Consider the following 9,653-nt stretch of genomic DNA (forward strand, 5'->3'; position numbering starts at 1 on the left):
TTGCATGAAATAAGGCAATATTTTTCTGCCTCTGCCTGGTAACAAAGTTATATGCCTAAGGAGAAAGATTGCTTCTGTGTAACTTTACAATCCCTGACATAACTACAGGTACAAATCTTATTGTGACCAGTACATGGACTCTTATGTTTTTGTTTTGACTTTTGAAAAACACCCCGCTAAAGCTTATCTGAATTGAAAGCTTTCCCTTGTCCCTGTGGTTTCTGGTGCTGTCCCCCTTTTATCTTACTCCTGTTCCCTACATAGTGTGTGCTGGAGGCGGGCCGGGTGTGCTCTGCCATGCCTGCAGAGGGGAAAAACTATGGCTAATTCATCTTTCACCAGTGTGGTGGTGAGGAGTCAGCTTAAGTTGTACCAGGAATCAAAGTGATTTTATGTGCCATTACTCTGGAGGGGAAACACATGCTGCAGCAAGTACAGGGTCTAAAATACTAGACACCGGGGGGAAATAAAAAACATGTCAGTGAGTGGACTGTTAAGCCCACACAGCCAAATAATGAAAGGTCTTAACCCCTCACAAGCAAATCCTGTTGGCTTCCAGAGGGCTTCAGGTGCTCATCTCTCCTCTGGATCTGCTCACACGGCTTTTACTTAATGAAAAGGTCTCCACTGACTGGGTGAAGAGTTAAAGGATTTTGAGCACAACAAAATGACTTCCTTGGATTTGTGGAGCAGAGAGTGTGGATTGGGGTTTGTAACAGCAGTACCTGTTTCCCTGCTGGTCATGGTTCCTGGGGTTGGGAATATGTTGCTGCTTCTGTACTCACTATAGTGAACCAGTGCGTAAAATGGGGAACAAAAAGAGCCGCTGTCAGAAGGGTTTGTAAGTAGCAGATGCCTGTTTGGCTCTCTGGAGGGAGGAAAAGCTCTTAATTCAGATGACTTTTGACTCCTGACTCTTCAACAAACTCCATATTGTAAACCCTAAACTTACATTTAAACAAAAGAGACTTCTTTGTTTCCACGTGGCATGGAGGGTCTTCCGTATGACTCCTTGCAGGGATGCAGAGTGATTGCTAATAAACCAGCATTTCAGTGCTCGTACATCCCACAAAGGGCAAATCTTTACCAGGAAACTGTTTTAATATGATTATTATTATTTAAAGACACTGAACAGGAGTGCATTAACTCCGGGTATTATTTCCAGTAGTTCCAAACATGTCTGCAGCACACCTGCTCTCCGTGGCCACTTCAAGCCAGCTCCTGCTCTGTTGGTTTTGGCTCCATACCAAGAGCCAGCAAAGCAAAAAATGTTTCACTTAAGCCCAGACTTACTGTTCTCCTGTCAGCTTCCTCGTAACGTATTACCTCACCTCGTCCTCTGAACCCTCGCATTTCTTTATAGAGAAGTGTAATTAATTGTGAGCCACAGTTTAGCTCTGGGGGTTCAAAACAGTTTCACGTGTTTACCCAAACGTTAACTTTTCTCTTTCTTTTTTCAATTTCCAAGCAGAAAAGGTGATGAGGGTTAAACAAAGCATCGCTCCTTCCAAGAACTCCAAACCCCAGCAGGGCTGGAAGGAGCTGATGGGAGGGAGGAGGGTGGAAGAGATGGACAAGGGGATTTTCAGCCAAACACCAGGAGCCAGAGCTATGCCTGGGAACTCAGGTTCAGGAAGAAAAAGGGAATCCTCTACTGCACAAACAGCTCAGCTGATAGAGTAGCATGTCCCAGGGATCCAGGCAAACATCAGTATCTTTGTTTCTTACCGAGGAATTGGTGCACAGAGGGGGTGTTAAACTGACGTGCCACCTTCTTTATTCACACATTAATTCATGAGGATTTGTCATACAAATGAGGACAAATCTTATGACTGGAGGAAGGTCTTACTTACTCATCACATCAATAGCACCTCTGTAGCAACCCTACCAAAGTGGAAGAAATCCCACTTCAGTTGTGGATTATTGTCAGAAGACCTAAGGTGTTTCTAGAAGCCCTGAAGGACCCAGTTAAACCACTTTTCCATTATTTTTCTGCTGCAGAATCCTTTTGTCTGTTGCAGAACCTGCTCACTTCTCATCTGAGGGCAGCTGCTCCAAATCCAACGCAGGGGTGCTATTAATCCCACAGGAATTTTCTCTAGGAAATAGAGCAGAAAGGAAAGTTGCATATAGATCATAGAATATAGATACAGGAATAAACACAAAAACCCCTCATAAAACTTCAGAACATTTCTATTTCTCAGCCATTCAGGGCTATCCAGCACCATAAGAAACCAGTAACTGGAAAGAGACCTATCCAGTAGTAACAAGAGATGCACATGGGTTTGTACTTTCAAAGGGATGCAAGGTTTCTAGTCCATAAAAACTTAACAGTAGTCCCATAGCTGATGCTCCACAGAAAACCCTGATAACCCTTTGCAAGTCCAGTCAGAACTTTTGAAGTCAATGACAGCATTGTCACAGTAATAGCTCTGAAGAGCTATGTTGGCCCTTATGTTGCTGAAAGACCATCTACTTTGTACCACTCAGGTTCTTTGAAGTAACACCACTGCCCGGTCTTACAGCACCTGGCACATTTGCTGTCAAGCTTCTTTGCTTCTTACTGCTTTTCCAAAGCAAGCTCTCCTATAACTTCATCTTTATTGCTGTTAGTAGAAAGAAAAAATGGTTCCATAATAACTGAATGTCTAATTTTGCAGGATTGTTATACAAACAGCCCTGCTGAGACTGACATAGCAACCAGTTGCTGGAGATCAAGTTTGTCCCTTAAATTACTTTTCTTCAATGCAGTCATGAAAACATTCTTGCTTGAAGACTAGTGGGAAAAAGGTCTAGATTTAATATCAAGAAAGGTGCAAAGCTAGTTGGAAAACAGACTGTGGCTTGGTTTGATTTTTAAAAATCAACATTTCATTATCATATTGGGAGGATTTAGTAACGCCCCAACAGTGTTTGTCACAAATCTGTTAAAGGCAGTGGCTAAAAGCTATTAGTAACAGCCAAAGCTGGCATCTAACATCATGAATCAGCTAAGAAAACATGAAACCTCACAGCACAACTCTGATTTAACCATGATACCTTTGACAGCTGTATGGCAAAAAGTTATTTGCAGGTTAGTGGCATGCTGGGGTATCAAAACGGGGAGGTGATGCCTTGCCTAGGCCTTGCATGGCAATCTCAGCCTCAAGTCTATGGCATAAACCAGTCAATGCTAGTGCATAATCTTCTGTATGAGGAGGATGTGCTAATCTGTGTGAGATTGCATGCCGAAGGGTGATTTTACCCTTGACCATTTTCTATGCACATAATGAGGAGCAGAGTACATTAGTAGAAACATAGAAGCAATAAAAGGTGAGTGCTCAGTCCTACCACATCCCACTGTGCCTTCTGCTTCTGCTCCCCACCTACCATAGTGCCCAGTAACCTGAATGGCAAAGCCAGTAGCAAACTGAAATTCAGGGCCACATCACATCTAGTCCTTAGCAGGGGTGGAATAAAAAGTAGCCTGGAGTAACTGGCTGTAGCCAGGGACCAGGAGGCAGCAAACAACCTGTACTATGTTTTTTCATCTGAGAATTGTCTGCTAAACATCCCAATCGTTATGACATCTAACAAGGAAGGGAAACCAATAGTAATTTATCTGACGCTTTATGGTCTTTTGGGTAAGCTAATTCCCCTTGCCTCTCAAGCACAGGCCTGTACAGCCAATGCAGTTTGACTACTCTTTTAGTACTCAAAGTAAGATAAATGACCATCTTGTCCACGAGTCATCTATACCGTTTCCCATAGGAACACAAGGTTTGAATTCAAATTGATCCTGAAAAGCCCAAAGGAATGGACAGAAATCAGATGAATGACAGTAAAAAGCACTTAAGAGGGAAATGTCAGATGCAAAATTCCCCAACAAACAAGCCCAACCTGAGGCCTTTATGAACAGTGACCTGCCAGGTGGCAGTATGCAGAGAGGGACGCACAGAGATGCAGAAACTCTGGGAGTCCTCGGTATTGTCTGCCTACAACACAGGAAAGGGCAAAATGTCATCCCAGGCCACACCTGCAAGAGTGTTTTATGCAAGACACAGAAGAAATTATTGTGCTCTACTTGGCACTAGTACACTCTCAGCTGGAGTTTGGTGTATATTCCTCAGCACCATGCTTTAAGGAAAATGGCAGTTGGACAAGGTCAAAAGGAGCTCATATGAAAGACAAAAAGTTTAGAAAATGCACCCCAAGACAAAAGGTTTATGGAATAGGCGTCTTCTGTGTGGAAATGGGAAGGTGAAGGAAACCTAACAACACTGAGCTGTCAGGCAGAAACTTGACTTCTTTCTGCCCATTATAAACTGGTGCTGTGAACTGCAATGTCTTCTGCTCTTTGATTTCATTTGGTGGGCTTTGTACAGCAGGACTGCTCTTGCAGTGCAAATTCAGACCACTTGTTAGCACATCTTCAGACCTTTAGTATGTCTGTAGAAGAACCAGACCTTTATCAGATCAAAGTCCCTCATGATTCCCCTCATGATCTGGTTTTGTGGCTGGTACTCATCACAACCAACTGCTTTTGGACATATCCAGTTGTCTGGAAGATTGTCCACTTTAGTCCTGCATTGCTGCTGTTAAGCTGAGACAAGCTCTGGAACATGATGGTTCCTAACGTGCAGCGTCAGTCTGCCTAGTGACTTGCTCTAGGAGACACAACCTGGACACACAGGGCTTGAGTCATTTCCAACATGGGCATCTCATGTAGTGCATCTGCCACGGCTGGCAGGTACAACATAGGACCTACAGAAGACCTACATGTTTCTGGACAGGCATTTGGACTCAGGTGGCACTTCCTAGGGGAAAATGGCAACTAGCCTGCACTCAAGCAGCTGAATTGTGCCTGCTGCCCAAGCAGAGGAAGAAGCATCAGAACAACAGTGAATTTATTAAATTGTGTATAATAGGGGCACCTGATCCATGGATGAAAATCACACCGTGCTGCAGTGACACTACTAAGCAGGAGATGCAGTTTCTGTCTGTCCTCCAACAGAGGCTCCCAAACTGAAGCGTTCTATCCACAAGCACGACTTGTCCAAGGACCAAGTGCAGTGCAGTGCCCAGCTGGGCTGGCAGCAGGGTGCACATGTGAATGCCAAGGAAGGCAGCAGGATAAAGGGAATGGCTGGGATAGGGGCTATTTCCTCAACACGTTACTGCAGGTACTGTCTCCCCTTCTCTTGCTGGAGGCATTACTACCAAACCCTGTGCTTACCCAGGGTGCAAAGCTGGCACAGACCTGCATCAACCCCAGATCCTGTTTCTGGGCCGCAGTGACCAAGAGTGCAATCACGCACACTTCCTTCCAAATTTATGCAAAAAGCATCCACCCCACACATATTTTATCCACTGTATTTAAGGCCTTGTGTAGTCTTGGCAGAAGTAGATGGATATTGCCCAGAATACACAATTTAGTGCTAATTATCCCTTCCTGCTGGGCTTTAGAGCACAGAGCTTTCAGTTTAAGAACAACAGCTACAAGAGCTAATGAATTGCTCTGTTACCAGGAAGCAAACCCTTTGCAGAGTTCAGAGGATCCTGCCCTGATGCAGGTCACAAGGAAACTCCTCAACAATAGGAGGATGGAATTTGTTAACTCTTCAGGGAAAGAGAGAGTATCACCAGCATCACTGCTGCTAGGGGGAATGCCCCAACACAAAAGAGCATCTTGGCCCCCCCGGGGCACAGCAAATCATACTGTAAAAGTAAGGGAAGAAAACTCCCCTCATCAGTCAGTGAGAGGCTGTAGGAAATGAAGGAAAAAACATGGCTGAGATTCATTTCTTTCCATGTAACATACAGTAAAATCTGTATTTTCTGCTTCCATTTGGGGGGAGTGTATAGGACACAGATTAAACTGCTGCATTCCAAACCGTTCTCACATGCATTTATGCCACATCTAGGATAGTGTATGGACCTGTCACTAGGGCTCCACTGACAGACCACTTCTCTTTTGCTGATACTCCTTGAGATGAGAGAGCTTTGCAGCACTTTGCTGGCAATTCAGCTGCAGGTAATGAATTAACAGCACATGGGAGTCATACTTGGAACCAATAATAATTTAATTCACCTGCACTGGCACTTAACCATCCAGCAATAACCATTGCAGAGTGCCTCTCTACACAGCTGATTTAGGAGCTTTATAGACCTACATGTGGTGATCATTTGATTCTGAGACTGACACATTACCTGGAGGAGAGTCCAAACTACAGGCTAGCATAGCGAGTATTTTGGCTGGTGGTGACCACATCTTAGCTGCTCTTTCAAATGCAGTCTTTTAGGTGTGGATGCTCACTTACTTGAACATCCTTACAAGAGTAGGAAATGAAATACTGAAATATAGAGCAGATGCTTCAGTACCTTGGACTAGATCCATTATTGACACAGGACCAACATTACACCCTTCTCAAAGATACTTTCTCACTTGCTCATGTGGTGTACAGATGTAGGCTGCTGGCAATGATCTCTAAGGCAAAGTGGGCAACTTCCAGAATTTCAGCTACCCTTTGTCTCCATTTCTGGTGCAAGATTCTGGACAGTTTATTCTCTTTGGGACTCTGTAGTTTTCATACTAGTATATCCTCATTAATGCCATATTTTGTCCCTCTTGAAAACAGGGTAAGAGAAACACCACTGGATGAATGGAACAACATCTAGCACTGAAGGCAAGGGATGGTGTCTGTCCCCAGGAGCATTACTGCAGGCCACTGAGATAACCCTGTGATCTACCTGCCAACATGCAGAGGTTTTAACAGCAGCTCTTCCAGAGAGCCTGTGGCAAAAGTCTTCACGTCTTGGAATTGCAACTACCAGCACCAAGAAGTAGAAGCCTATAAGGAGTGAGAATCTTTCTTCCTGAGTCAGTTGAGGAAACAGCTGTATGAAGCCTGACATCCCTTTGCCAAGACAGTCGTGAACATCTTCCATCACATTCAGATGCAGCTTCCTGTCTCTAGAACAAGTTGTCCAGCAGTGGCTCTCTGGGAAACACCAGGCAAAAAAAGAGAAATACCAGATTGATTTGAGGGAAGATTTTATTCTGTGAAATGAAGATAAATCTGCAGCTTTATGACTGATGGTTTTACTGAGGTATTGCATAACAGGCTTAAGTAATGCTGAAGTATGACTGCCTCCTGTTTTATCTGGCTATAGTGTTTCTCCTTAGCTCATTGCGTCTCAGAGAAGGCTGTGAAGAACAAAAGCCTTTCAGAGCTGCAGTCTGCTTGCATGTGAATCCTTCTTGCCTGGCCACAGTAATAAGCATGTGAAGTGCATACTGAAGTCATTCTTCATGTTTTGCCTTGTAATATTTGAAACTGAAGTAAGCTTCTTTCTTTTACAAATAAATATTGAGCTAATTGCAGTAATGTACATAAATGAAACCCACATATTTTGGTGAACAAGAGGCAGAACATCTACTCCGCATCTGGACAGCCCCAGTTTCCAGCATGAGCAGGTCCACGGGGGAGCAGCATGGGTAGGCATCTTGAGGGAAATCAAAGCAAGTGAATGCCCTGTCTCCAAGCCCCTAGGGGCTTTCATCATGGAGCCTGCAGTGGCCCATCTCTCCTACTGGTTGGCCTGCCCTATTTCTTGAACAATTTTAGCAGGGTTTGCCATGCTCCTTTTCTGTCTACATGGCCTCTACCTTAGTACTGTCTCAAGAGACAGGAGAGACTCGACCTCAGCAAACCTGCTGCCCACCTTGTCCAGTAGAAAGAAGCCAGGGCAACTCCCACCTTTGAAAGAAAAACATTGATTTACCTCTTCTTACATGACACTGAGGATGCTCCACCAACACCTTCCCCACCCAGCTCCTCAGAGGGCAAGTTGCTTGTCTTCTGTCCCTTCTTTTTTTTGTTCTTTTGAAAAGAAACTCAGTTGAAAAACTAACTGAGAGGCAAGTCCCCACATGGGAAACACAGCTTTTGATAAGCAGCTTGAAGCAGATCCTGCTGGAGGTGAGTTAAACAGGGCTGTCAGACAGTAAATGTTGAGCAGACCTAGAGACATACATTTTCTTTCGTGCAGTGTCTTCAAGCCCAATGCCTTGGGTGTGCTGTGGCATGGGAGAATTGCATTACACATGTGGGATTTAATATGTTGCAGCAAAGTGCAAGAAAGCCATGGCTTGTCATCCCTTCAAATGCGGCTTGCGGTCTGAGCAGTAAGTACAGGACAGCCCATATTGCACGGGGCATCTGGCGACTGAACGCCAAGTGACCTCCATACCACAGGCAATGCTCCAACCCCATCTGCATGGCTACAGCTTTGCTCTCCTAGAGCTCCTACGCTTCACCAGCTAGGCATTACTGAAATTAGATCCCACAGCATGCCTGTGGATAATGATTTATACTTATCTTTTCTCTAAAGATAGGGAAACTGGAGCAGAGACAAGATTTTTTCTCCTGCTGTAGAGACATTTAAGTTGTTTCCACCCCTGAATGTGCTGTTTGTGATCCAGGACATCTGCCTCCCTCTCCAAATGTTCTTGCGCTGGGGCAGGATGCAGGCCCCTGGCTGTCCCTCCCAGGCAGTTCTGCCACCTGGCTTTGACAGAAAGGGGCAACACAAAGCAGGAAGAACCACTCAGACACCCACCTAAAACGTTTGGGTTCTCTTCTGGTTTTCAGTAGGGCAACATATTGTCTGCCTGGGGGCAGGGAGAATGAGGCTGAGCTTTAGGAATTTTTTGAAAGCTTTGCTGATCATCAGTCATATAGATACAAAAATCTTATGAGGGTGTGTAAACTCTGCCATCCTCTTCACTGGAGAGTCACCAATGGACACTGGGTAAAAACCAGTGAGGCAATGGACATTGGTGCGTTTCCTTTAAGGTCCTTTCCAACCCTAACTATTCTATGATTCTATGATGTAGAAAGCAAAACCTAGATCTGAAGTAAGTGCCTGTAATAGCTATCAGCCCCTCCATCAGGCACCCAGAGGTCCCTGCTGCCCTTGCAATCAGGGCTACCTCAGTGCCAGTGGGTTGGTGCGCCTTCCCTGCCCAAGGCAACAAGGTGAAGGATGCCTAGTTTTTGAGAGACCCCAAAATCTCCTGAGGAGCCTGACCTGCTGGCTCTGCCGGTCTCTGTATACTTATTTCTGCCTCTTGTGAAACAAAGGCACAGCTGGCGTTTTCTTCTAAAGCTTGAGTGGAGGAGGCACCTGTCTCTTATACAGCAGCTTGTAATGAAAGCATCAAGGACATTGTGCTGTGCCCAGGCTGGTTCTTGTCATCTCCTGCTCCATGATGGTGGCTGAATATGCACAGACTGGTCCTTGGGCCACAACACATCTTCTCTCCCAAGGGACTGCTCTTCCCATGGGAAAAGTGTTAGGTTCCCTCTGGCACCTGTGCTTGTTTGTATGAATCTTGTCTCCTTTCTCCACCTTCTCCTTTCACATAGGTCCTGAAATACAGTCTAAAGAGGAAAACATCTTCAATAAGAGGAAGGGGAGTGCCTCTGCCCTGCTCTGAAATAGCCTGTGTCCACTGGGTTACAGTTTTCAGTCACTGAGGTTATCATGGGTGGAGTAAACAGGATATTGGGTTCCTCCTGACATGAGTAATTTTACCTTTAGGATGTGGACAAGAGTGGGGTTTGGAGGCACACAGCAAGCCCTGTCCAGAACACACAGATTCTCAGGGG

General features: G+C 45.0%; 1 long non-coding RNA gene across 1 annotated transcript; it reads right to left on the minus strand.

The window, feature by feature from the left end:
* Positions 1 to 6,044: 6,044 nt before the first annotated feature.
* LOC133209652 (uncharacterized) lies at positions 6,045 to 8,310 on the minus strand. Its single transcript, XR_009724716.1, has 2 exons — positions 7,765 to 8,310; positions 6,045 to 6,980 (listed from the first exon to the last, which is right to left on the minus strand). It is a non-coding gene; the product is annotated as an uncharacterized LOC133209652 (long non-coding RNA).
* Between the last annotated feature and the right edge of the window lie 1,343 nt (positions 8,311 to 9,653).

The sequence above is a fragment of the Neopsephotus bourkii genome, unplaced genomic scaffold, assembly GCF_033783945.1.
Source record: "Neopsephotus bourkii isolate Nb327-2 ecotype Australia unplaced genomic scaffold, CSIRO-AGI_Nbou_v1 NB_53, whole genome shotgun sequence".
Classification (NCBI taxonomy): domain Eukaryota; kingdom Metazoa; phylum Chordata; class Aves; order Psittaciformes; family Psittacidae; genus Neopsephotus; species Neopsephotus bourkii.